Raw genomic sequence first — 27,284 nt, 5'->3', positions numbered from 1 at the left:
CGTGACGACTTTGTCATGGGAATTCTACAAGATTTGCACTTCCGCCAATACGAAACCAACGTGGACATTTACTATGCACTCTATCCTCAATACCACGATTTGGTTCAAAAGGGAAAGATTAGTGAGGAAGGAGCATTTCCCTCATGGGCTCAAATGGACTTACTCTTCCCCAATTCGGAGAGGGCAAACGAAGGGGCAAACGGGAGACAAGAGGAGGGAAGCAACAATTCTTGCGGAGGGGACACGGTGGAGCTTGAAAGTGAAGAGGACGAGTTCATGGACACGAGTATGAGTGATGCATCAAAGGAGAAATGGGATAGTGATCTAGAAGGAGATGATGCCGATCTCTAGAGGATTACTTCATAGGAAGGTGGAGCGGGAGAGAGGCACCCACCTAAGTTTAAGTGAAGTTTCCTCATATCCTCTCTTTAATTTTCAAAGTTTCATGAAAAGAAGTTTGTGTTTTGTTAACTTGTATTTTATCTATCTTGATCATTGTTGGAGTAGTCCTAGCACCATAGAGGACTAACACATCGGCCCCATTGAGGTGTTCTCATTTTATTGTTCCCACCTTTTGAAAATCCAAAATGACAAATTTAGTTTCATGCATTGCATCGTGTGAGCATGAACTACACCCAACCTTAGGACATTAGCAATAATGTCTAAATCGGTTTGGGGAAGTACATGCATACACAATGGGAGGTAATCTAAATTATCCTCTCCGTCATAAATAAAAACCATGCATCATATAGTGTAGACTAGTGTAGCTTGCATTTAGTGTATAATTCATGCACAATGCTTGCATGATTTCCCATCATTTTGGCCATTGAGGACAATGCCCATATTAGTGTGGGGATGGGGAATTCTAACTTAACTTTTATTCAAAAATCCAAAAAAATTGAAAAATTTCGAAAAACCATAAAAATTTGAAAATTGAAAAACCAAAAACAAGTTCATTTCCTTTGTAGTGTAGCCATGAATATATTGTATATATTGTGTTTGTTCTATCCTTGTTCACATTGATTGACTACGCCACATCCGAGACATGAGGATATTGAAGACCGCATGGTATGATCTTTCCAATCTCCTTTTTCCTCTTTATGTTAATGACTATGTGGCTTTATTTTGATTGATGCGGTATAACAATGTGAACTTAGGACTTGCATTTAGTTTATATGTCATATTAGTTGATAGAATCACTTGCATTATGATGTATATATTAGTCGCATCATGGCATATAGTTGCATTTAGATGAAATATTTTGAAAAGTGCCTAATTGAGAACTTTGACAAGAGCAACTAAGCCATTACAAATACTTTTTCAACTTAAGACTTTGCCTACTAGAATGGTTGTAAAACACCCTAGGTTGTGTCATACTAGTGTCTTTTCAACTTAAGACCGCATGTTATGAAATGTTGAAATATTGAGAATTTTAGTTGTTTTGATGGAGGCGTACCACTTCGATGGGCTTTGGAGAGGGATCCATTGAATTGGCCCCCCACACGGTTGTGAATTCAACCGCCCAAAGACAGAGTGACTATCACCCCGAAAAGCTATTGTCTAGAGGTTAACCGGTTGCCTAATTAGCGATTGGCGAAAGCAAAGGACATTTGCACGGAAGGGACAAACCCCATCTCTAATTTTTGAAATGTGAAAGTTGAATGAGGTCAATTTTTGAATGCTAGTCATATCCACCCTTGTTTATAACGATTTGAGCATTTCATTCCCAAAAAGCCTTTTTGTCAAGCCACTTTGTCGAGCTTGGGACGATCCATGACCTTTACTTTTGTAGAGAACTCGAGACTTGTCATATCATATGCTACTAGCATCATGGGGATCATCATTCCACGCCATCCGATCGCTCTTGACGAAAGTATTTGGAAATTGAGGACGAAAGTAGTCTAGTTTAACACCAGTTGGAGGTGATTTAGTGCCATCCTCTTAGCCTTAGTGATTTGTTGAACTAGTATTTGTGACGGAATATATGCTCTTAAATTTGTTCTCTTTTAGTTGATTCCGCCACTTGATGAGGAAGTGGCTATTCCTTTTGTAGATGCATCCATTATTTGATTTTGTGTGCTTAATGTTTGGATGTGTCGCCATTTTGGCAAGACCCACCTTGCCTTGCAAGAAGGCATCATACCTCATGGTTGTCTTGTTGTGAGTTGAAGTGGCGGAGTGAGATCCGCTAATTGTCTCATGTCGGCTATGTTATTAGGTTAGTTTAAATAATGGTCCTAGTCTTTGTCACCTCTTTACTCGGGACGAGCAAAGGTTCGGTTTGGGGATATTTGATGTGACCATAATTAGCGCATATTTAGTCCCCTAATTAGCCTTGTTCCCATGCTTTTTAGTGCATATTTGGGTCATTCATTGTCTTTAGTTCTTTGTTTTGCATATTCTTTGACGTTTTGTGTCCTTGGTAGGAAAGGAGTGCAAACCTTGCATTTTCTTGGCAAAATGAGACTAAATTGATTAAATTCAATGACCAAGCAGCAAGGAGAGACAAGATTAGAAGGCCTTTGTACATATTATAGTAGTTGGGCAATGATGAGGAAAGATCCTTGCATCCCCAAGGAAATCCCCAAGGATTTTATGAAGAAAAGGGAAGAAAAGAAGAAGAAACAAGACTGAGCAGCAATCCGTGCGGATTGCCAAGAAGACGCCCGTCCTCCACCTTCACAATCCGTGCGTCTTCTACCAAAGACGCCTGGGCAGAAGCCACCAGAAGACGCCCGTCTTCTCCCAAAGACGCCCGGGCAGAGACTCACGAATCCGGCCGTTCTGAGCCTAAGACGCACAGATTCCAAGACAGCGCAAATTCGTTTCTTCAAGCTTCAAGAAAGATGCCCATCCTTCAAAAAATACCGGCGTTTCCTTAAGTAGGGACTTAATCGTCATTTAAGCCCTTAGTTAACCCTAATGCATCCACCTAATTTCCACTATAAATACCTCATTAGTCTAATTAGAAGAGCATGTTCTTCTTATCAATTCTTAGAGTAGTTAATATCAATCAAATCTCTCTTTAGTTTTGTAATCAACAATTAATCAAGTTTTAATACAAGTTTTATTTCCTTAATCTCTCTCTTGTTCATCCTTTATTTTGGGTAATTGAAGATTATTTGGGTTATTATTGGGAGATTGACAACCTCTCAATCAAGCATCTAGTACTTCTTTTATTCTTTGCTTTATTATTGGAATCATTAGTAGGTATAATTCTCTTAATCCCTTTTTAATTATTGTTAATTACTTTCATTTATTCATCATGTTTTACGTTGTTGGTATGATTGACAACCTTGCTAGCATGTTCAACATGATAATGAGTGAGTAGTCACCTAGCTAGGGTTAATGGGTACTTAGGGGAAACCAACATGGGGAATGATTCATGCTTAAATTAATATGCTTTCATGGTTTATTTGCTTGCTTGTTTTGATCTCAACTCATGCACATGTTATGTTTGATGAAATGCGAGCCTATGAATCCTTGCATTTTTTACCCATCACCTATCTTTTCAATGAGACTTGTAAGACATAAACCAACTCGAGTCTCATTAGACCATGCATGTTGTTGAGTAGGGAAGACTAAGTCGACTTGTAGGTGTTGTCTAATCTAATCGATTCGGCTCCGGGACCCAAACTTTCCTAGGATTGTAAGATATAACCCAACTCAATCCATCACAATAATAATTGCTTGCTTATAATTTGAGAACATGTTTGTATGATCAATTCCCATGAATCCCCTATGACCCCATGACACCCTAGTGCTTTTTATCAATTGTTTACAACCCTTTTGATTCATCTTGCTTGTTTATTTTCATTGCTATTTAGTTTAGTGACCTTCTACATCAACCCAAATTGTGACACCCCTAAGACACCACTAGTTTCAATAGAAATCTCATCTCAATTCCCGTCCCTTGGGATCCGACCTTTACTTGCCTCTTTACTAATTGTAGAGTTGTTTGTGAAGCTATAAATTGTGTTTTGGTCTAGGTGCTCCTAACGACAAGTTACCGAAAAGATTTAGTCCGACCAGGTATACCATCATAATCAACATCATCAAAAGCAGTCAATCTCGAAACAAAAGATATGACGGTTACCAAGCAGGGTGGGGGAAGGGTAACAGCCTCCCTAATGCATGCATGGCTGATAATCGTTGTTAAAGGCCGGGGAACAACGACTGTGCAACAAATCCGGAAAAACATTAATAGATTATTTGGATAAATGGTAACATGACCCGGGATTATTGGTGGTATGATCCTGTTGAGATTTCTTCCCATATATGTGTGAGGGATATTGTTCCACGTTGGTAGAATAATAGTTAAGGGACTATGGTGTCGAGCGAGTCGTTGTTCACTCCATCAATCAAACACATTTATATTTCTCAACAAACAACTAGTTAGTGATTAAGTCGAGGTCGATCCACGGGATGCTGTGCTTTGGGTTCTAAGTCTATCTATCTCAATTTATGCTAGTGATACAAGTTTGTAGTTGTGTTCAAAACTAATGAAAGCAATAAGGTAAAACAAGCAATAGATTAAGAGATGTAAATAATTAATAAAGATACTAGGATGTCATGGCCTCATGGATTCATAGGGGATTCATGGAAGTAGATCATAGAAACATGTTCTCAATTAGAAGCAAGCACTTATTGTTGTGATGAGATCGAGTTAGTGTATATCTTACAATCCCTAGAAAGATTTAGGTCCCGGAGCCGAATCATCTAGATTGTACAACACCTACAAGTCGACATAGTCTCCTCCTATTCAACTCTATGCATGGTCTAATGAGGCTCGAGTTGGTTTATGTCTGACAAGCCTCATTGAAAGGATAGGAGATGGGTAAAAAATGCAAGGATTCATAGGCTCGCATTTCATCAAACATAACATGTGCATAGGTTGAAATCACAACAAGCAAGCAAATTAATTATGAAAACATATTAGATTAAGCATAGATCAATCCCCATATTTGTTTCCCCTAATTCCCTCATAATCCTAGTTAAGTAATGATACGGTCGTTATGTACCAAAAATAAATACCTAGCTACTACTAACAGAAGTCAGCGGTAAGTAGGGTCGATCTCCACAGGGAGGCGGTTTACTATCTACTTGTTTATTCTATCTGTCTAATGTCACAATGTGGGGGTTTTGAATGTTTTATAACTACACTACAAGGATTAAGGGAAGAGAAATCAAACAAGAGAAAATAAGGAAGAAATACGGGGGTACATCAGATAAAGGAGAAAATATGCTAGGAATCGGTCTACCGTGGCAGCTACACTATCGGGTCAACTGAGTCGATTAAATTATTGATAAGAAGAGCGAGGTCGTCACCTTTCGGTCCTTAAACCTACGATTATACCCTTTCGGTCTCTAATCGCCCTAGGGTCTCCCTAACTTATCTTTCGCCCTAATTAGGTATCACCTATTGTAATTAAGCAAGCCTTCCCTTCCAATCTTTCGATCCAGGTCGGGGGTAACTAAATAAATCGGTCTCCTGCATGCATTCATTCAACCTAATCACAATTATATTGCTTAATACAATTCTTGTCGCAAAACTAATCTAATCAAGTCGATCCTAACATATTGCTACCACGGTTTCCCTAGTCCTAACATATTAAAGGAATTAGCTACGCATGGCTCGGGCTAATACACTAGCAATTGCTAATCTAATAACATAAGACATGATAACTAAATAGAGGAATAAATAAAGCAATAAAGGAACAAGAATGAATTAAAAGGGAAAGATTAGATTACTGAATTAATGATCCGGAAATAAGAGGAACAAAGTAACAGGGAAAAGCAGCGTCCGAACCCGAGTCAGAGGAAAGAAGGAAAGAGGAGAGAGTTTACAATGACGTCCTAACTTCCTATTTATAAGAAAATAGGATTTATTTAACCTAATGACGGAAATAAACCAAAAAAACCAAGCCCATAAGAGAACCCACTCGATCGAGTGATTTAAAACCACTCGATCGAGTAAACTAAAGCTTAAACCACTCGATCGAGTAGAAAATCTACTCGATCGAGTAAATCCTAAAATGCAACTACTCGATCGAGTAGAAAAAGGACTCGATCGAGTAAAATTGTACTCGATCGAGTACTTTCCAGCAACAATTTCCTGCTTTGCGCACTGAATTTCAAACGGCTGCCATTTCTTCGTTAATTGGGTAAACAGGGTGATTTCGGTGGCGTTGGAAATCTAAGAGGATAAGCTTTCATCTCCAATTGGAATCACCTGAATATCAGTTGTAGAACTCGAGATATGGCTCTTCAAATTAGGCGACAGCAATTTGAAGTTCTTCCTTTGCTCGCCTAGCTATCTTACTTCTTTGCGCATCTCAAAATAGCTACATTCCCGTGCCAAATTCACTCTTCCTTCAAATGCATGCTAAACGGACGGTAAAAGGCTTGATTTCACTACTTTCTGGTTCATTCCTGCAAATAAGACAAAACAAACCAAAGTAGCATATTCGGGGCATTTCGTAGCATAAACTACGATAAAAGCATGGAAATACGTGCATGAAAAGGCCTAAAAAGACTATATAAAATGCACGTATCAAATCTCCCCAAACCAAACCTTTACTCGTCCTCGAGTAAACTAAATGCAAACTAATGGAACGGAAAAGATAACTCAGAGCTAGCTACAAATGCCCACTTAAACCAATTTAATGCAAGCAACTAACACTTATAGCAAACAGTCAAATGCAAACGAGTTGTAAGATGTTTATAATAAAGCTGAACCGTCGACCTTGCAAGACCTTTAATAATGGACTCTCACGGGTCACTCTTCTCTCATGAAGCAAAGGGTGAACATATATATGTAAGAGAGAAATAAAAATAGTCGCTCACCTAGACTACGACCCACATAAACATGCATGCAACTAATATGATAGACAATTCTAGCTACCGTACACACATTCCAACCAAAAAAGGTCCTGTCACAGCCGAGGGCTTACAAAATATGGTAAAGTGAGGCAATGGGTAAGAAAAGGCAAAACATTTATGGGAATGTGGAGGTATAGGTGATCAAGCTAGTACCTAAACAAAACCATATAACAACATCCATTTCCAACTCAATTATGAATTAAGCACAATGCCTTTCATTTGGCACAAAACTCACCAAACCGAACTGGAAATACTCCTCAATAAATGTAGATAAAGCATAGGAGTAGAGACCACCTCATCATACAACATCTTTTTTTTTTCTTTTTCCTTCTATTTTTTTTTCGGTTTCTTCTATTTTTTTTCTTTTCGAATTCCTTTTTTTTTCATTTTTCATGTCTTTTTTTCTTTTTTTTCACGTCTTTTTTCATCATCCTCCTTTTCTTCTTAGATTACCAACTCCGAATCAACAGAATACGAGCCAAACTTGGCACAATGAAATATATACCGCAAAACATACACTAAACTAGCTTGACAAGGCAGGCTAAATTTGGGATGTAGTTAAGGGTCAACAGGCAAATTTGGCTAATGTGGAGTTTATGGGTAAAAATGAAAGAAAGGGGAAATGTAAGCACCTCCCTGCATGTGACACCAACCACCAACCCGAATGTATGACGGCAAAAAGCAATTGAATTTCATATATGTGCAAATTAATGAACATGTTATGCAAGGAGTATACTACTCATAATCCTACATGAAACTGGTCACAAATGACACCAGTTTATAAGGCTCTAATCCTTAGAATTTATAAGTAGGTTGCCAAAATTTTAGGTCAAGTCTATTCGTTCAGCTAAATTTAAACATTAATTCGTAGACATGCAAAAGACAAAGCTAAAAAGATAATAGTTCAATGCAAGGCTTAAGCAAAAAGACAATTTATAGTGCAATTTCATCATTGAAATCAACCGTTCCGACTCAACCTACATGCTAAAATAAACGTGAAATTTTTGAAATTTTCAATTTTTTTTTTATTTTTTTTATTTTTATGGAATTTTAAATTTTATATGAAAAATAAACAACAATGCATACGGAAATTAAACGTGATAACAGAAATGCAAATAAAAACAAGATGCAGACACAGATATGGATGCATAACCTCCCCAAACCAAACCGTACAATGCCCCCATTGTACCAAAACATGGAAAGGAAATGCAAACTAGAAGAGAAAGAGAGTAAATACGGAAAACTTACAAGATTACGCGAATAAGGGACCTCCCCAAACCATCCGGCAACGTGGGAGGTCGCTAAACAGCTCAAATATCGTCACAGGAAACTAATCCAAGCAATGGGCATCCAAAACAGCTCGATCGAGAGGAATAGCGGTCGATCGAGTTGTTCTCTTTTCGCAGGTGCTCGATCGAGTAGAATGTAAGCACTCGATCGAGTAAAACAGCAGCAAAAGCTCTCGATCAAGTACAAAAAGTACTCGATCGAGTGATCCTTAGTATGTTCCTGCAAAACGCAATAAAAACAGCCCACAAAACTAACAAAGCAAGCAAAACTGAAATAGTCTATGGTACGAAGACCATTTATTACAACTAAAACCGAAATAAAATGCAATGCAATTAAAAATAAATCTCCGGGTTGCCTCCCGGGTAGCGCTAGCTTCAGACAGGTCCCAGCTCGACCTTCTTTTTCTTCGAGCCTCTCTTAATTAGCTTGGTCAAAACAGCTCAAAGCGCGCAGCAACCGATCAAACAGCTGCGCATGTGCTACACAAAAATGTAAGTAGCACCACAGTGGAAAAAAAATATAGGAAATAAAAATGTTCAACTGTTTAAGTCTAACAAATTTCCTATGAGAGCTCCTAAATTTATCCACATAATAAAGGAGCGCCGGAGCAATTGACGATAAATTAAGGCCCCGTTTCAGATTAACAACTTCAAGATGACAAGTACGGTGAAATTTGACCAACTGGGAGGGGGTATATTATTAAAATACGAAGCATGAGTCAAATGAGGTATTGTACTATTCAAACAAACAATAATAGAATTATCGTTAACTACCTCGGGTTGGTTGCTCTCAACGATGGAATCATAGATAAAAGAATATAATACCTCATCCGTGCTAGGAGCAATTACCGACTCAGCTGTCTTCTTGTCACCCTCCTCAGTGGATTCCGTCCCGAAAATCGCAGCCTCAAGTGCATCCAACTCGGCTTTGAAAAGGGGAGACTCACCATAACCGTTGTCATCATCAAAATCGTCATCCAAAATGAACCCAAGTGACGTATCAATGCTCTCACTGGCCAACTCACTCGATCGAGAAGAATTATTACTCGATCAAGGGCTTTCCTCCTGATTTTCACTCGATCGAGTGATTTGAACTACTCGATCGACTGGTTTTTCTGAAAATTCACTCGATCGACTAATATAAGTCACTCGATCGAGTGATTCTTCCTGTACAGTGCTGAAATCCTCGTGTAAACTATTGAAATATGATAGAAATTCGTTATCCGAGTCATAAAAATCATCCTCAGCATTGGGCAACACGGTTTCTTCAGGGGAAAAACCGCTCTCAGTAAAGTATACCTCTTCTGGTTGCCAACCATCCGACTCAGCAGCTAACTGAGCAATTTCAGACTCGAGCTTATCAAACCGCGCACAAGTGCGTCTATCATCATCTTGCACTTGGAATGCAAGTGTTTCCAATAAAGACTTCAGCTCCACAATATCTTCTTTCTGTATATCAGGAGGGTCTTGTTGCGGTGGCCATTGATAGGGTGGATGTGGCGGCACAACTACAGGGGAATGGCTAACACGTCCCCAAAGCTTGAACTCGTAGACCGCGTCATTTTCTGCCATACAAAAAACTGCATTGTGTTCAGCAGCACCACATGTCCCGCAGTAAATCACCTGCTGCGCCATATAATGGGACATAGGTGATGGGTCAAAGGTACTCAAGCCTTCCTTTTGACGATCTTTCACCTAGAACTGTCTAGGTAGAACCTGTAAGGCCTATCAAAATAGCACTAAAGAAAAGATTAGAACGGCCTCAAGGGAAAAATCCCCCGAGGCTAAAACAGACAGAATTAAACAAATAAATAAATAGTTGCCTCCCCGGCAACGGCGCCAAAATTTGATACAGTCGTTATGTACCAAAAATAAATACCTAGCTACTACTAACAGAAGTCAGCGGTAAGTAGGGTCGATCTCCACAGGGAGGCGGTTTACTATCTACTTGTCTATTCTATCTGTCTAATGTCACAATGTGGGGGTTTTGAATGTTTTGTAACTACACTACAAGGATTAAGGGAAGAAAAATCAAACAAGAGAAAATAAGGAAGAAATACGGGGGTAAATCAGATAAAGGAGAAAATATGCTAGGAATCGGTCTACCGTGGCAGCTACACTATCGGGTCAACTGAGTCGATTAAATTATTGATAAGAAGAGCGAGGTCGTCACCTTTCGGTCCTTAAACCTACGATTATACCCTTTCAGTCTCTAATCGCCCTAGGGTCTCCCTAACTTAGCTTTCGCCCTAATTAGGTATCACCTATTGTAATTAAGCAAGCCTTCCCTTCCAATCTTTCGATCCAGGTCGGGGGTAACTAAATAAATCGGTCTCCTGCATGCATTCATTCAACCTAATCACAATTATATTGCTTAATACAATTCTTGTCGCAAAACTAATCTAATCAAGTCGATCCTAACATATTGCTACCACGGTTTCCCTAGTCCTAACATATTAAAGGAATTAGCTATGCATGGCTCGGGATACTACACTAGCAATTGCTAATCTAATAACATAAGACATGATAACTAAATAGAGGAATAAATAAAGCAATAAAGGAACAAGAATGAATTAAAAGGGAAAGATTAGATTACTGAATTAATGATCCGGAAATAAGAGGAACAAAGTAACAGGGAAAAGCAGCGTCCGAACCCGAGTCAGAGGAAAGAAGGAAAGAGGAGAGAGTTTACAATGACGTCCTAACTTCCTATTTATAAGAAAATAGGATTTATTTAACCTAATGACGGAAATAAACTAAAAAAACCAAGCCCGTAAGAGAATCCACTCGATCGAGTGATTTAAAACCACTCGATCGAGTAAACTAAAGCTTAAACCACTCGATCGAGTAGAAAATCTACTCGATCGAGTAAATCCTAAAATGCAACTACTCGATCGAGTAGAAAAAGGACTCGATCGAGTAAAACTGTACTCGATCGAGTACTTTCCAGCAACAATTTCCTGCTTTGCGCACTGATTTCAAACGGCTGCCATTTCTTCGTTACTTGGGCAAACAAGGTGATTCCGGTGGCGTTGGAAAGCTAAGAGGACAAGATTTCATCTCCAATTTGAATCACCTGAATATCAGTTGTATAACTCGAGATATGGCTCTTTAAATTAGGCGCCAGAAATTTGAAGTTCTTCCTTTGCTCGCCTAGCTATCTTACTTCTTTGCGCATCTCAAAATAGCTACATTCCCGCTCCAAATTCACTCTTCCTTCAAATGCATGCTAAACGGACGGTAAAAGGCTTGATTTCACTACTTTCTGGTTCATTCCTGCAAATAAGACTAAACAAACCAAAGTAGCATATTCGGGGCATTTCGTAGCATAAACTACGATAAAAGCATGGAAATACGTGCATGAAAAGGCCTAAAAAGACTATATAAAATGCACGTATCAAGTAACTACTCACTTATTATCATAGAAGACATGTTATCAATGGTGTCAATCATTACAACAAGTATAAACATGATAAGAAAGTGAGGAAATAAACAATAAAGAGTAAAGAGTAAAGAGATTATACCAAACTTAAGATGAACAATTGGAAAGGAAAGAATAATAGAAGAAAACTTGATTGATTCATGAAGCGTTGTCAATTCTCCAATAATATCCCAATAATCTTCAAATTACCCAATAATAATAAGCTTGAACAATAATTAAGGAAAGATTAATGTGGAATGATTGAGATTAGTCTATTCTAATCTACTCCTAATCTAATCTAAGAAAGGTTTTTCTCCTCTAAGAGGGCTCTCTTGATTATTACAAACGGAATATATATAGTGGTACATCATTAGATTAAGCAAGGGCAGATTAGTAAATAACAATGCTAAGTGTTGAATAGAGAATTGGAAGTCCCGAGGGAAATGCGCAGATCAAGCTGCTACTCCCAGCACGATCCGCTCGACCGCAACTGGTGCACGGCTAGTCTGCTTGGAGATCCGCTCGTCCCGTGTAGGAGATGCTCGGATCAGGGAACTGCGATCCGCTCGTCCCGTGTAGGAGCCGCTCGGATCAGGGCACTGTGATCCGCTCGTCCCATGTAGGAGCCGCTCGGATCAGGGCACTGCGATCCGCTCGTCCCGTGCCAAGGACGCACGGATCCTGGCATAGGATTTCATCCTCTCGCTCAAAGGCCTATGATCTATGTATACTCTTTGTTCTTACTTCTTTGGTCATCGTTCTTGCCTCCTCTTCATACTAGTCTATCCAAGATCGTCAACAAGCTTCCGAATATGCGCGAGAGACGGGAATTCCGTCTCATCATCTTCTTTCCTACAAGAGATATACAATACAATAGGAAAGCAAAATAGGAAGGAATTTGACGGATAAAATGGTCATGAAATGCTATATTAGTATGCAAAATAGGTTCGATTAGGGGACTAAATGTGTGCAATTAAGAGTCACATCAGACTAGCTAATAAGTAAGTGGGCTACTTCACCTATCACCAATTGGTTTTAGGATGGAACCTTATTTACTTATGGGCCGAGTCTCATGCACCTAATTCTATAAGCCCGCTGCGGAAGACTCGACGAGTGGCATGAGAGACAACGGTTTAGCCTGGGACCGCAAGGTGCGATTTAGTGGAGTAGTGTCGTGGTTGCGGAGTAGCACCACCGTTGGACTCTCTCCCTTGGTTGACCAGAGATGCGGGGTAGCATCGTGCGGAGTAGCCTTGTCGGTCCGACATGATGTTGTGTCGGCGCGGAGTAACGCCAATTGAGGGGGAGTTTCAACACACACATGTGAAAGAGGTAGTGACGTGGGGCGTGTCGTTGTACACCCAATCAAAACACAATTTATAATACTCAACATACAACTAGTTAGCGGTAAGTCGAGGTTGATCCATGGGACGGTGTGCTTTGGGTTCTAAGTCTATCTATCTCAATTTATGCTAGTGTCACAATTGATGGGGTTTGTAGTTGTATTCTAAACTAATGAAAGTAACAAATTAGAGCAAACAATGAACTAAGAAATGTAAACAATTGATTAAAAGCACTAGGATGTCCTGGGGTCATAGGGGATTCATGGTATTGACCATACAAACATGTTTACAATTCCAAGCAAGCAATTAATGTTGTGGAGGAACCGAGTTGGTTTATGTCTTACGGTTCATAGGAAGAGTTGGATCCCGGAGCCGAATCGATTAGATTGTACAACACCTACAAGTCGACTTACTTTCCTCCTATTCAACTTCTATGCATGGTCTAACAAGACTCGAGTTGGTTTATATCTTACGAGTCAAGTTGAGTAGATAAGAGATGGTTGTAAATGCAAGGATTCATAGGCTTGGCATTTCATCAAACATAACATGTGCATAAAGTTGACATCACAACAAGCAAGCAATTTAATCATGTGAACATATTAGATTAAGCATGAATCAATCCCATGTTGGTTTCCCCTAATTACCCACTAATCCTAGCTGAAAGACTACTCACTCATTATCATGGGAAACATGTCATTAATGCTGTCAATCATCACAACAAGTATAAACATGATAATAGAATGAAGAAATGAACAATAAAGATTAAAGGGTAAAGGAATTATACCAAACTTGAGATGATCCAAATAATAAAGCAAAGAATAATAGAAGAAACTTGATTGATTGATGAAGGGTTGTCAATCCTCCAATAATAACCCAATAGTCTTCAATTACCCAATAATAAACTTGAATGATAAACTTGAACAATAATTATGGAGAGATTAATGTGTAATTTGTGGAAAGATTAAAGAGTAATCTATTCTAATCTACTCCTAATCTAATCTAAGAGAACTTGATTTAATCTAAGGAAACTTGATTCTAATAAAGCTTGATAAGAGGTCCTCTTTGATTATTTACAAGTGAGGTATTTATAGTAGTGCTTCATTAGGTTAACTAAGGCTAAAATAGTAATTACACTTTTTAGTTTTAGAGCAGGGAAATGCCGGTATCTTTGGAAGGATGGGCATCTTTCACGGAGAAAGAAAAAGGGCGAAAGTTGCTGTAGGAGAATCCGGGCGTCCGAGGGAGAATACGGGCGGATTCGGTGGTCTGTGCCCGGGCGTCTTCAAGGGAATCCGCTCGGATTGTTTGGAGGAATCCGGGCGTCTTCGTGGGAATCCGCTCGGGTTGTTAATGCAGGACGGGCGTATTGTGGGAAACACGATCGTCTTCTGTGGCAGCATCCTGTTTCTTCGCTTCCTTTTTATTCTTGTGGGGTTGGTCTTTAGTTCTTGCTTCCTCTTTATACTAGTCCATCTAATATCATCAATAAGCTTCCAAATATGCACGAAAGACGGGAATTTCCGCCTTATTATCTCCTTTCCTACAAAACATATGAAATGCGATAGAAAAGCAAATAGGAAGGTTTTGACGGATAAAATGGCCATGGAATGTTATAATAGTATGCAAAATAGGCTCAATTAGGGGACTAAATATGCTCAAATAATGGTCACATTAAATATCCCCAAACCGAACCTTTACTCGTCCCGAGTAAAGAGGTGACAAGAACTAGACCTTTATTTAAACTAACCTACTAATATAGCCTATGTGAGATAATTAGCGGGTCTCACTCCGCCCCTTCAACTCACAACAAGACAACCATGAGGTAGGATGCCTTCTTGCAAGGCAAGGTGGGTCTTGCCAAAATGGCGACACATCCAAACATTAAGCACACAAAATCAAATAATGGATGCATCTACAAAAGAAATAGCCACTTCCTCATCAAGTGGCGGAGTCAACTAAAAGAGAACAAATTTAAGAGCATATTATTCCGTCACAAATACTAGTTCAACAAATCACTAAGGCTAAGAGGATGGCACTAAATCACCTCCAAATGGTGTTAAACTAGACTACTTTTGTCCTCAATTTCCAAATACTTTCGTCAAGAGCGATCGGATGGTGTGGAATGATGATCCCCATGATGCTAGTAGCATATGACATGACAAGTCTCGAGTTCTCTACAAAAGTAAAGGTCATGGATCGTCCCAAGCTTGACAAAGTGGCTTGACAAAAAGGCTTTTTGGGAATGAAATGCTCAAATCGTTGTAAACAAGGGTGGATATGACTAGCATTCAAAAATTGACCTCATTCAACTTTCACATTTCAAAAATTAGAGATGGGATTCGTCCCTTCCGTGCTAATGTCCTTTGCTTTCGCCAATCGCTTATTAGGCAACCGGTTAACCTCTAGACAATAGCTTTTCGGGGTGATAGTCACTCTGTCTTTGGGCGGTTGAATTCACAACCGTGTGGGAGCCTAATTCAATGGATCCCTCTCCAAAGCACATCGAAGTGGTACGCCTCCATTAAAACAACTAAATTTCTCAATATTTCAACCTTTCATAACATTTGAGGTTTCCTTGGCAATAAAACGTTTCCACATAACAAAATCTTTGAAATGAGCACTTCAAACTTATTGATAGAAAGTATTTTTGGGTTGCCATACCACAAGGTCAATCAAGGTCACCTAGACAAGTTAACCAAGTCCACATCGCATCACGGGGTTGGAATAGGTGACTCACATGCAAACCCTTGACTAGGCTTTGGGTCATGGGTCGAAAGACACTAGTATGACACAACCTAGGGTGTTTTACATCCATTATAGTAGGCAAAGTCTTAAGTTGAAAAAGTATTTGTAATGGCTTAGTTGCTCTTGTCAAAGTTCTCAATTAGGCACTTTTTTTAAAACATTTCATCTAAATGCAACTATATGCCATGATGCAACTATTATATACATCCTAATGCAAGTGATTCTACCAACTAATATGACAAATAAACTAAATGCAAGTCCTAAGTTCACATTGTTATACCGCATCAATCAAAATAAAGCCACATAGTCATTAACATAAAGAGGAAAAATGAGATTGGAAAGATCATACCATGAGGTCTTTAATATCCTCATGTCTCGGATGTGGCGTAGTCGATCAATGTGAACAAGGATAGAACAAACATAATATATACAATAATATATACACGACTACACTACAAAGGAAAATAACATGTTTTTGGTTTTCCAATTTTCAAATTTTTATGGGTTTTTGTTTTTATGAAATTAAAAGACATATTTTTGTGATTTTTCGAAATTTTTCAATTTTCATGCATTTTGGAATATAAATTTCCATCCCCCACTTTATTTTAGACATTGTACTCAATGTACATGTAGGAGTAGGAATGAAAAAGGAAATACATGTTTTTGGGTTTTTGATTTTTTTGAAATTGATGCACAAATGCAATGATATAGTATGAATGAATGCATGCTCTAACTAAATGCAATTCTATATGACATATATAGCAAATGGATGCAAACTAAACTATACTAAATGATGCATGATTTCTAGTAAACTATGGTCACTTATGATCAAACCTCCCCAAACCGATTTAAACACTATTTCTAGTGTAGAGAAGAATAGGTTTGGCCATTAGTAACTATGCATGAATTCTAATCTATATGCAACTATCTACATGAATCATGTTGGATAAATACAATGCAAACTAATCTAATCATGTGAGATATATTACAATGCAAACTATACTATATGAACTAACTAATGCAAATGAAGTATGATACAAATGCATGTGAAAACTACACTAAATGCAATGTATATACAAAAGAGAGAGGGAGAGATGGGTATCATACAAATGGAGGTGGTGAGGTAGACCTCTTTCACTCGTCATCCTCCTCATCTTGGTAGCCATATTGGTGAGAGCTCCCGGCTTGGTCATACCCTCTTGGTTGGCCCCAATACCCTCCTTGGTCAAATTCTCCTCCTTGACCCGAGTATCCTCCACCTTGGCGATCCCAAGCTTGGTTCCCTTGATTAGGGAACAAATGTTCCGGTTGTGCCCAAGAGGGCAAAGGGCCATTAGGGTCAACATACCCTTGTTGAGCCATGTTATAGTATTGGGGATAAAGGGCCAAGTAGTTGTCGACCCTCCCGTTGTGTACCCCGAGGTCCACTCTATTCATGAGTGCTATCAAATCATTAATACCCGGGGTATTGGGGATCTCCGGCTCAAATTTGGTATGAGGGATAGGGTATGGTGGGATAGGCACATAGGAAGGTGGGCGAATAGGTCTTGCCGGTCCCCCACGGGGTATTTGGCGGGGTGGCTCTTCCCTTTGAGGGGGATTGTCTAGAATTTGGATATCAAGGAGGTAGCTTGGTGGAGGCGAGTATGGGCTCAATCTTGGGTCAATGCCCGGTATCTTCCAACCTTCAAGGATGATTGGAGTGCATCCTTTGGTGTACCACTCTACACTCCCGTCTTGAGTGTAGTTACACCACCGGTGATGGTTGAAGACGGTATGCTCATCAATCAAAGTCCTCCCCACAAGAGGAGTATAGGTCCCTTGGGCATTGAACCCGAGACAAAGGTTGTTGGCCAAAATAGTAATTAGACCTCCCATTACGAAGGTCTTGAGTTGGGTGGTTCCTTGAGCAAAATCATTGAACCTAGTAAGTATCTCAAGTGGCGTATTGAAATTATAGCGCCTCGTCCCTCGAACATTCAAATAGGATTCAAGAAAAGTTAAATCGATAAGAGTACACCTATCTTGTTCGTACCTCCCATTGATGGTACCGGCCACAAAGCGCTCGGTGATTCGAATCACCGGATGTTGGATGGCGAAAGTGTAGCATTGCTTTAAACCGGTAAAATTCCTCCCGGAAATAGCCCTCCAAAGTAGGTCCACATCAAAATTATCGGGTTTATCGGTATAGTTGGTGGGCACTTCAAGACCGAAAATGTAGGCAAATTGATCAAGAGAAAGACTATGGTCTAGGTTGCACAACCTAAACTCCATGCCCACAGTTGTACGGGTATTCGTTATAATGCGAAGGCTACTCAAAAATTCAAGGGTGAGACTAAGGTACGTCTCCTCATGGGCATGGAAAAGTTTTCCAATCCCAAGGCCATTAAAGAACATCTCGGTAGGGTACCTTATCTTAAGGATTTCAAACACCCTAGTATCTATGAATTGAGTGGGTTCATAGTTCTTACCTAGCAATTTGACAAAGTTCTTGCGGTGGTCATCGGATTCAAAAAGCACCTCTTGGAAGTACTCAAGTTGTTCGATCCCTCCTCTCATTAAGGGACGAAAGTTCCTTTGTGGCACTATCTCTCGCGGAGTTGAGGAGGATGATCCCTTGCGCTTTCTTCCGGTAGATTCAACCAACTTCTTGGCCTTGCCTTTGAGGTTCATCATTTTGGAATTGAGGAAATGGGGGTTTTGTTGGCTTTTGATGTGAGGGGAGTGTTGTTGAGGAAGGAGATGAGTGTTTTAGGGTTTGATAAGGTGGAGAAATGAGGGAGAAAGGGGTGATTTTATAGAAGAAGAAGAGAATTCAGGCGGATAAGGGTGGGGCCTGTCCGGTTTATCCGAGAAAAAGGGGACAATCCGAGCGTCTTTACTGCGGGACGGGCGTCTCGTGCTTTTAGAAGACGGGCGTCTTCCCTTAAATCCGGGCGGATTCTGATGCAGGGATTCTGTTAAGCTGAGAGCAGGAAGAAGACGGGCGTCTTCTCAGTTAGGACGGGCGTCTTGCTCGGGACGGGCGGATTTTCAAAAATCCGCTCGGATTTCCGGGCAGCTCAAAATCTCGTTTCAGATGACTTTTAGGACGGGCGTCCCGTGTTGAATCCGGGCGTCTTTTCGAAGGCCGGGCGTCTTGGGTTGAATCCGCCCGTCTTCTTTGACAGCGTCCTACCAGTTATGCGACGGGGGTCCTGGACGGGCATCTTGGGTTCGGTACGGGCGTCTTCAGCTCCCTTTCTTCTTTTTCTTTCTTTTCCTTGCAATATCGTACCCTTTCACTGATTTGCTATTCCTCCTTATCTTTTTTCTACAATGTGCTCAATAAAAATGTAAGATGACACTCTCTCTCACCACTTTCATGCAAGAAATTAAATGCAAATGCAATAATGTACAATATTTTACAAAGTAAAAGGGTCCAAGAAATATCATACAAATGGTGGTTTGAGATAGGACTCCACCAAACTAGTTTAAATTGTAGAAGTTATTATCCATGAAGCTCAAGGCTCTTAATAAGAGATCAAAAGCGTGTGAACAAGCTCCAAATAGACACAAGTATGGGTTGCTCCATTTGAACATGAAATTTGGCCAAAGAAGCTTGTAAAATGTTCTTTTTCTTTTTGCTTTGTCCTTGGCACTAGAGCTTTCCCAATGCTTTAAATTAATAAGCTCATGATTCTCGCCAATACTAGGTATGAAGTATGGTTCATTTTCACCCGAAGATTTCCACTTACCACCTTCTTCTTCAATTTTGGTGATGATGATATCATTTGAATTATTCAATCCCTCAAGAGTAGAAGGAGAATTCTCATGACCTTGATGATCAAGTCCCTTAGAAGTTGACATTGTGGGTGCCAAATTTCCACAAGTAGCTTCACGAGCAATCTTCTCTTTGAGCTTTTTCACCAAGTAGCTTGATGTGACCATAATTAGCGCATATTTAGCCCCCGAATTAGCCTTGTTCCCATGCTTTTTAGTGCATATTTGGGTCATTTCTTATCTTTAGTTCTTTGTTTTGCATATTCTTTGAGATTTTGATCCCTTGGTAGGAAAGGAGTAAGAATCTTGCATTTTCAAGGCAAAATGAGACTAAATTGATCGAATTCAATGACCAAGCATCAAGGAGAGACAAGATTAGAAGGCCTTTGTACATATTATAGTATAAGAGCAATGTTGAGAAAGGATCCTTGAGTCCCCAAGGAAATCCCCAAGGAATTTGTGAAGAAAAGGGAAGAAAAGAAGAAGATATGTTGCTGAGTGACAATCCGAGCGGATTGTCACCAATCCGTCCGTCCCGCAGCTGCACAATCCGTGCGGCTTTGTTTGAATCCGCTCGGATTCCACCTCCACAATCCGCCCGTCCCGACCTTATTCCGCCCGGATTCGGCTCCAGAACGAATTGTCTTCTCCAAGCTACGAAGAAAGAAGCCCTTCTCTCGAAAAATACCGGCTCCTCCTTGCTTAATCTAAAAAGTGTAATTACTAGTTTAGCCCTTAGTTAACCCTAATGCATCCTACCTAATTTCCACTATAAATACCCCATTAGTCTAATTAGAGGATCATGTTCTTCTTATCAATAATTAGTGTAGTTAATATCAATCAAATCTCTCTTTAATATTGTAATCAAGTATTAATCAAGTTTCAATCCAAGTTTTAGTTCTTTAATCTCTCTTTTGTTCATCCTTTATTTTGGGTAATTGAAGATTATTTGGGTTATTGTTGGGAGATTGACAACCTCTCAATCAAGCATTCAAGTGCTTCTTTTATCTTTGCTTTATTATTGGAATCATTAGTAGGTATAATCTCTTAATCCCTTTTTAATTATTGTTAATTACTTTCTTTTATTCATCATGTTTCATATTGTTGGTATGATTGACAACCTTGCTAGCATGATCAACATGATAATGAGTGAGTAGTCTCTTAGCTAGGGTTAAATGGGTGATTAGGGGAAACCAACATGGGAAATGATTCATGCTTAAATTAATATGCTTTCATGTTTTATTTGCTTGCTTGTTTTGATCTCAACTCATGCACATGTTATATTTGATGAAATGCTAAGCCTATGAATCCTTGCATTTACTATCATCTTCTATCTTTTCAATGAGACTTGTAAGACATAACCCAACTCGAGTCTCATTAGACCATGCATGTTGTTGAGTAGGGAAGATTAAGTCGACTTGTAGGTGTTGTACAATCTAATCGATTCGGCTCCGGGACCCAAACTTTCCTAGGATTGTAAGATATAACCCAACTCAATCCATCACAACAATAATTGCTTGCTTATAATTTGAGAACATGTTTGTATGATCAATTCCCATGATTCCCCTATGATCCCATGACACCCTAGTGCCTTTAATCAATTTTTTACACCCCTTTAATTCATCTTGCTTGTTTATTTTCATTGCTATTTTAGTTTAGTGACCTTCTACATCAACCCAATTTGTGACACCCCTTAGACACCACTAGTTGCAATAGAAATCTCATTTCAATACCCGTCCCTTGGGATCCGACCTTTACTTGCCTCTTTACTAATTGTAGAGTTGTTTGTGAAGTTATAAATTGTGTTTTGATTCGACCGTGACCCAACGACCACATCTTAATTTGTGAACACGAAACGGACTCGCATCAAAAATGGCGCCGTTGCTGGGGACGGTGTTTGTTTGATTTAGATTTCTTTTTATTGTTATTAGTTGTGTCTTTCTTCGCCTTGGGGAAGTAAAAACTCCTCAAGGTTTGTTCTAATTGTTTTCGAGTTGTTTGATATTTTGCATGTCTAGAAGGTTACAAGGTGATTTGTTACCTTTTGACCGTGAAATCGAAAGAACCTTGACGAACAATAGGAGACTTGTTAGGAGGAATTTAAGAGGTATTAGTGAAGTTGTTCAACCCACTAGTGAGTTTGTCAATCCTTTCGCAATAGAAGGAGAAGAGAACCCATTACACAATACCCCACAAAATCCACCTACAATGCCTAAATTCTCGTCACACTCCGTACCCACCGAGGAGAATCTACCAAATGGTACTCCTACACCGCAACATCTAACCGGAAACTTTATTGCCAAGTCCGCCTTCATCCAATTAGTTGAGAGGAGCCAATTTGGGGGGATGCCTAGTGAGGACCCTCATTCTCATATGGAAACCTTTTGTGACTATTGTGATGCAATCTCTCAAACGGGCGTGACTCAAGACCAAATTAGATGGGTCTTATTTCCTTTTTCCTTAATCGGCACCGCGAAGCAATGGTTGAAGGGCCTTGATAAGGCCACCCTCGGAATAGATTCTTGGAAGAAGTTGGCTCTAGCTTTCTACAAAAAATTCTACCCACCGGAAAAGACTAACATGCTAAGAGCTCAAATTACGGGTTTTAAGCAAAGGGATGAAGAGTCTTTGTATGAAGCTTGGGAGCGGTTTAAGGGAATTTGTCGCTCATGTCCTCACCATGGACTTAGCGAATGGTTTTTGGTACAACAATTTTGGAATGGTTTATATGAAGATACTAGGAACATTCTCAATATGGGATTAAATGGAATGTTCACCGAAGTTGATGACAATCAAACATGGAACAAGATTGAGGAAATGGCGGTCCATAACTCACAATATAGTAGACCTCGCAAGGGTACTAGAGGAGGAAAGCATGAAGTGGACTCCGTTACTCAATTGGGTGCTCAACTTAGTGCTCACATTGACACAATCAACTTGAAGTTTGAACAAGTTATGGCTAGACTTGAGGAAAACTCAAAATCATCAAAGCATCATGTTAATGCCATGACGGTATCCTCATCAATCCCAAGTGGGATATGTGAGAATTGTGGAACTTTGGGACATGACCAAGGTGAATGTAGGGGAACAAATGAACAAGTGAATGCTTTCCAAGCATACAAGAGTGGTACCCCTTATTCCAACTTTTACAATGAAAACACCAAATTCCATCCAAATCTCTCATACAAAAGCCAAAATGTTCAAAACCCTCAAACAACATACACTCCACCACCCATGAGAAACCAAAATCAAAGACCCTTTTACAATCAAAACCAAGGTTACCAAAATCAAAATCCATACAATCACCAAAATGACCAAGGCTTTGATGTCCAAAAAGCGGTCCTCCAAATGCAAAAGAATCAACAAGAATTTTTCACTCAAATGCAAAAAGATAGCCAAGCAAAGGAAACCACCATCAACAACATTCTAGCTCACACCAAGATGTTGGAAACACAATTGACTCAACTAGCATCTTCAAGCTCACAAAGACAAAAGGGGCAATTACCACCTCAAAGTAATCCCCCTAGACATGAAACGGTTAGTGCCATTCACTTGAGAAGTGGTACAAGGTATGAAGCACCGTAGAAGCAAGTTGAGGATGAAGTTGTGGAAGCTAGTGAAAAGGAAGAAATTGTGCAAAACTCCAAAGATGTAGAATCATCAAAAGAAGAAAGTTCAAAGAAAAATGAAGACAAGGCCAAGAAGAAGGAGCCCATTGTGATTAGACTTCCTTTTCCAAGTCGTCAAGCCAAGCCCAAATTTGATGATCAACTTGGAAAATTCATGGAAATTGTGAAGAATTTGAAAGTCTCAATTCCTTTCACGGAATTAATCAATCACGTGCCGGCCTATGCGAAATACATGAAAGATATCCTCACAAAGAAGAAGTCGATCCGGAAGCTTGAGACTATCGCCTTCACTAAGGTGAGTAGTGTAATACTTCAAGGGAGTTCACCTCCAAAGTTAAAGGATCCTGGAAGCTTCTCAATACCGTGTACCATTGGCGACACAACAATCAACAAAGCCTTATGTGATCTAGGGGCTAGTGTGAGTGTCATGCCGTACTCGGTGAGTAAAAGGTTGGGGATGGGAGAGCTTAAATGCACCAATATCACACTCCAAATGGCCGATAGATCGACGAAGACACCATTAGGGATATGGGAAGATGTCCCCGTGCGAATTGGGAAGTTTTTCATCCCGGTGGACTTTGTCATTGTTGATATGGAGGAAGATTCCAACATTCCAATCATCCTAGGAAGACCTTTCCTACACACCGCGGGTGCGGTGATTGATGTGAAACATGGTGAGCTCACTCTAGAAGTGGGAGATGAAAGCATAACTTTTAATCTTGACAAGACTATGAGAGCTCCTCGTTTGCATGAACCATGTTTCATGATTGATCATTATAGCCGAAAGGATGAAAGGAAGAAATCGGAACTCCAATGGAAGAAGAAAATTGAAGATGCTCCATTCAAAGAGCAAGTGAATTGTGACAAGGAGAGCTTGCAAAGCTCATCAAAATCAATCAAGGAAGAAGAGGATGGTCTCATTGGCCAAGAGAAGAAATTGGGAGAGTTGTCTCCATCTAAGCAAGAGATTTTTAATGATCAACTTAATGAAGTTTGTAGTCTTTGGGACGACGAATTTGAAGGGATTTTTAATCCCTACATTGGTAATGCCATCGATCAAGACCAACAACAAAGGCCAAGGTCTATTGAAGACCTCTACCATGATAATGAACAAGCCTTTGATTACTTCTTCAAGGTGTTGAGCAACATCAACAACACCTTGGACATGCCCCCTTGATATCTCATCAAGAATGAGAGTTTGGTGGAGTCCTCCCTAAACCACCACTTGTAAATATTTCTAACTCCCTAACTTACATTTCAATTCTTGTATTGCATTTTTGTCATCTTTGGATTTTTATTTACTTTGATCAAAATAATTGTCATGTTTGAGAGAAGTGAGGGAGGGACTAACAATTTCAATTGATGTGTAGTGCTTTTAGATTAGTGTGGGGATGACAATTGCCTAGGCTATCCATGCCTAGTAGTGCCCCCACAATGAAGAACACAAGCCTTGAAGAAAGAATGGAAGAATGGTAAGGGAAATGCATTGTGCACGGATGGAACTGAATCCGTGTACACAGGGGAAGAATCCGAGCGGATTCCACAGAATCCGCCCGTCTTCAGTAATCCGAGCGTATTGCAGAAAAGACGCCCGTCTTGAACTGAGCTGAATTTTGAAAATTTCTTGACTGTGACTGAATCCGGGCGTCCTGAGTAGCAATCCGCCCGTCTTGAAGAATCCGCCCATCTTGAAAGAAAGACGTCCGTCTTTGCAGCTGAGGAAAACAAGCAAAATTTTCTGGACTGAAATCCGTCCGTCTTCAAGCAAATCCGCCCGTCCCGTGTCAAGCAAATCCGAGCGTCTTCATCAGAATCCGCCCGTCTTTAGGCGAGTTTTATAAAGCCCAGAAAGAGCAGAATCCGCACGGATTGCCCCTGCAGATTCGAAAATTTCGGTCTCTTTAAAACCCCTCCCACCTTCATTCATTCATTCATTCATTCATAAACACTACCCACAACATGAAAACCCTCATCCTCTCCATCACAAAAACAAAAACCCTCAACAACATTCACCAAAAACAAACCAAATCATCCTTCTAACAACAAATCAATCACTCCTTCTTCAACAAAAATCAAAACCAAGCACAAAATCTTCAACCTTTGAGTCGATTTTTGATTTCATAAAGGCAAAGCCTTTCACCTTCAAATCGATTTGGGTATACTACAAATTGAAGATTTTTCATTCTTTTCTTGGTTAGTTCATCAATGGCAAGGACTAAGGGAGCAACAAAGGCAACAAAGGTACCAAAGGCTAAGGCACTCTCACAAAGGCAAAAGGCTCTTCAAACAAAGAAAGCATTGGCTATGGTGGTAGCAACACCAAACTTGGAAGTGCAACAACAACAACAACCTTCTATGGGAGCAACAACACCTTCTACTCCGGAAATTGATCAACTTTTGCATTATCCGGAGGTAACTTTTATTTATGATACCCATAGAAATACCTTTGTCAAGTTTGCTATGAAGTCATTACAATCCACCAAATTTATATGTGAAGATACCTTAGAAAAATTGGGTGTTCTTGAGCAAACTAGAGTCTTTTTCAATGCCATGGGGTTGAAGAAATTGTTTGAAACAAAGGAATTGACATACCCCTCCCTTACCTTGGAATTTTTGAGTTCCTTGAAAGTCACCAAAGTTGAGAATAGGGAGAATCTCGAGTTTCGTCTAGCTAATGTTAGTAGACGCATTACCTTTAGGGAATTGAGTGAAATTTTGGGTCTTAGTGATCAACCGCGTTATTTTAAGAATTATGGAAAGTATGACCCCGAACCTCTTTGGGAGGCAATCTCCGGGAAGAAATTTGAGGACTTTCATGCGAGTCGTGCTCTTTTGGTCCACCATCCGGGCATAAGAGTATGGCACAATGTCGTGGGAAACACCATAATTGCAAGGAAAGATACCAATCATTTCACCAAACTTGATTTTATTCTCCTTGAATCGGCTTTGAACATTGGAAGAGTACACACCAAGCCTTACAATTCTTTGAGGCTCTTGGTAGATAGATGGCTCAACATTGATTGTGGGAAGAAGGGCACAACCGTTATTGTCAATGGCGGCCTAGTCACTATCCTAGCTAAGCACTTTGATCCTAACTTCAATAAGGATAACAAGTACAAAGCAAAGGAGGGTGGCCATCTTGTTGATATGCATACTATGATACACAAGTTCAAGTGGGTTGCCCATAACCCCCTTGACACTAAGTATGGATGGCTCACTAGTGAAGCTAGATCGTTCACCTTGCCTTCAAAGATTTGTCGTCTAAGCGTCCACCAGACCAATTATCTACTTCCCCTTTCTAAAGAGGCCGAGTATATTATTCAACAACAAAAGGGTGATCTAGAAATGCCCTCCTCTTCCATTGTCATACCACCTTACCCATTTGAGTATGAAGAGTTCAAGCCGGAAGGAGTTGAAGCTAGAAAAGATTATGTGACTCTTCTCATGCAAGCAATGCACAAGCAAGCCTTTGAAGATCGGAAAAATGCTTACTTGGCTCAATATCCACCCCTCCTACACTTAGCTAAGCAAGGACTACTTGATCCATCTTGTCCTTTGCCTAGTTGGGCGGATAGAGAAGTCCTATTTCCGGGTGCATCTAGGGTCGTTTTGGGTGACAATGAGGTTGTTGGTAATGATGAAGAAGTTGATGACAACATTGATGAAGAAGCAAGTGAAGGAGAAAAGGATGGTGAAGATGATGATGAGCAAGATGAGGAAGAAAGTGAAGAAGCAAATGACAAGGGAAGTGGCAATGTGGCCACTTTTAATGAGGAAAGTGATGGTGATAGCATGATGGAAGATTAGCAAGCCTTGGAGATTCCTACCCTCTCATGGTTTGTCTATTTCTCTATTTGTTTTAAATATAATTTTGATCATTGTTGGAGTAGTCCTAGCACCATTAGAGGACTCACACCTCGGTACCATTGAGGTGTTCTCATTTTATTGTTCCCATTTTCAAAATCCAAAATGACAAATTAGTTTCATGCATAGCATAGTGTGTGCATGAACTACACCCATCCTTGGACATTAGCAATAGTGTCTCACTCGGTTTGGGGAAGTTAATGCATACACAACGGGAGGTAATCTAAATTATCCTCTCCGTCATAACAAAAACCATGCATCATGTAGTGTAGCTTAGTATAGATTACATTTAGTATAGAAATCATGCATCATCTTTGCATAATTTCCATCATTTTGGCCATTGAGGACA

The 27,284-nt window shown here is 39.9% G+C and overlaps 1 non-coding gene across 1 annotated transcript; it reads right to left on the bottom strand.

The window, feature by feature from the left end:
• Nucleotides 1-22,022: 22,022 nt before the first annotated feature.
• On the bottom strand, nt 22,023-22,129 carry LOC141603024 (small nucleolar RNA R71). Its single transcript, XR_012524924.1, has one exon. It is a non-coding gene; the product is annotated as a small nucleolar RNA R71 (small nucleolar RNA).
• Between the last annotated feature and the right edge of the window lie 5,155 nt (nt 22,130-27,284).

The sequence above is a fragment of the Silene latifolia genome, chromosome 9 (genome assembly GCF_048544455.1).
Source record: "Silene latifolia isolate original U9 population chromosome 9, ASM4854445v1, whole genome shotgun sequence".
In the NCBI taxonomy this organism is placed as follows: Eukaryota; Viridiplantae; Streptophyta; class Magnoliopsida; order Caryophyllales; family Caryophyllaceae; genus Silene; species Silene latifolia.
This window is presented reverse-complemented; position numbering and strand designations above follow the sequence as displayed.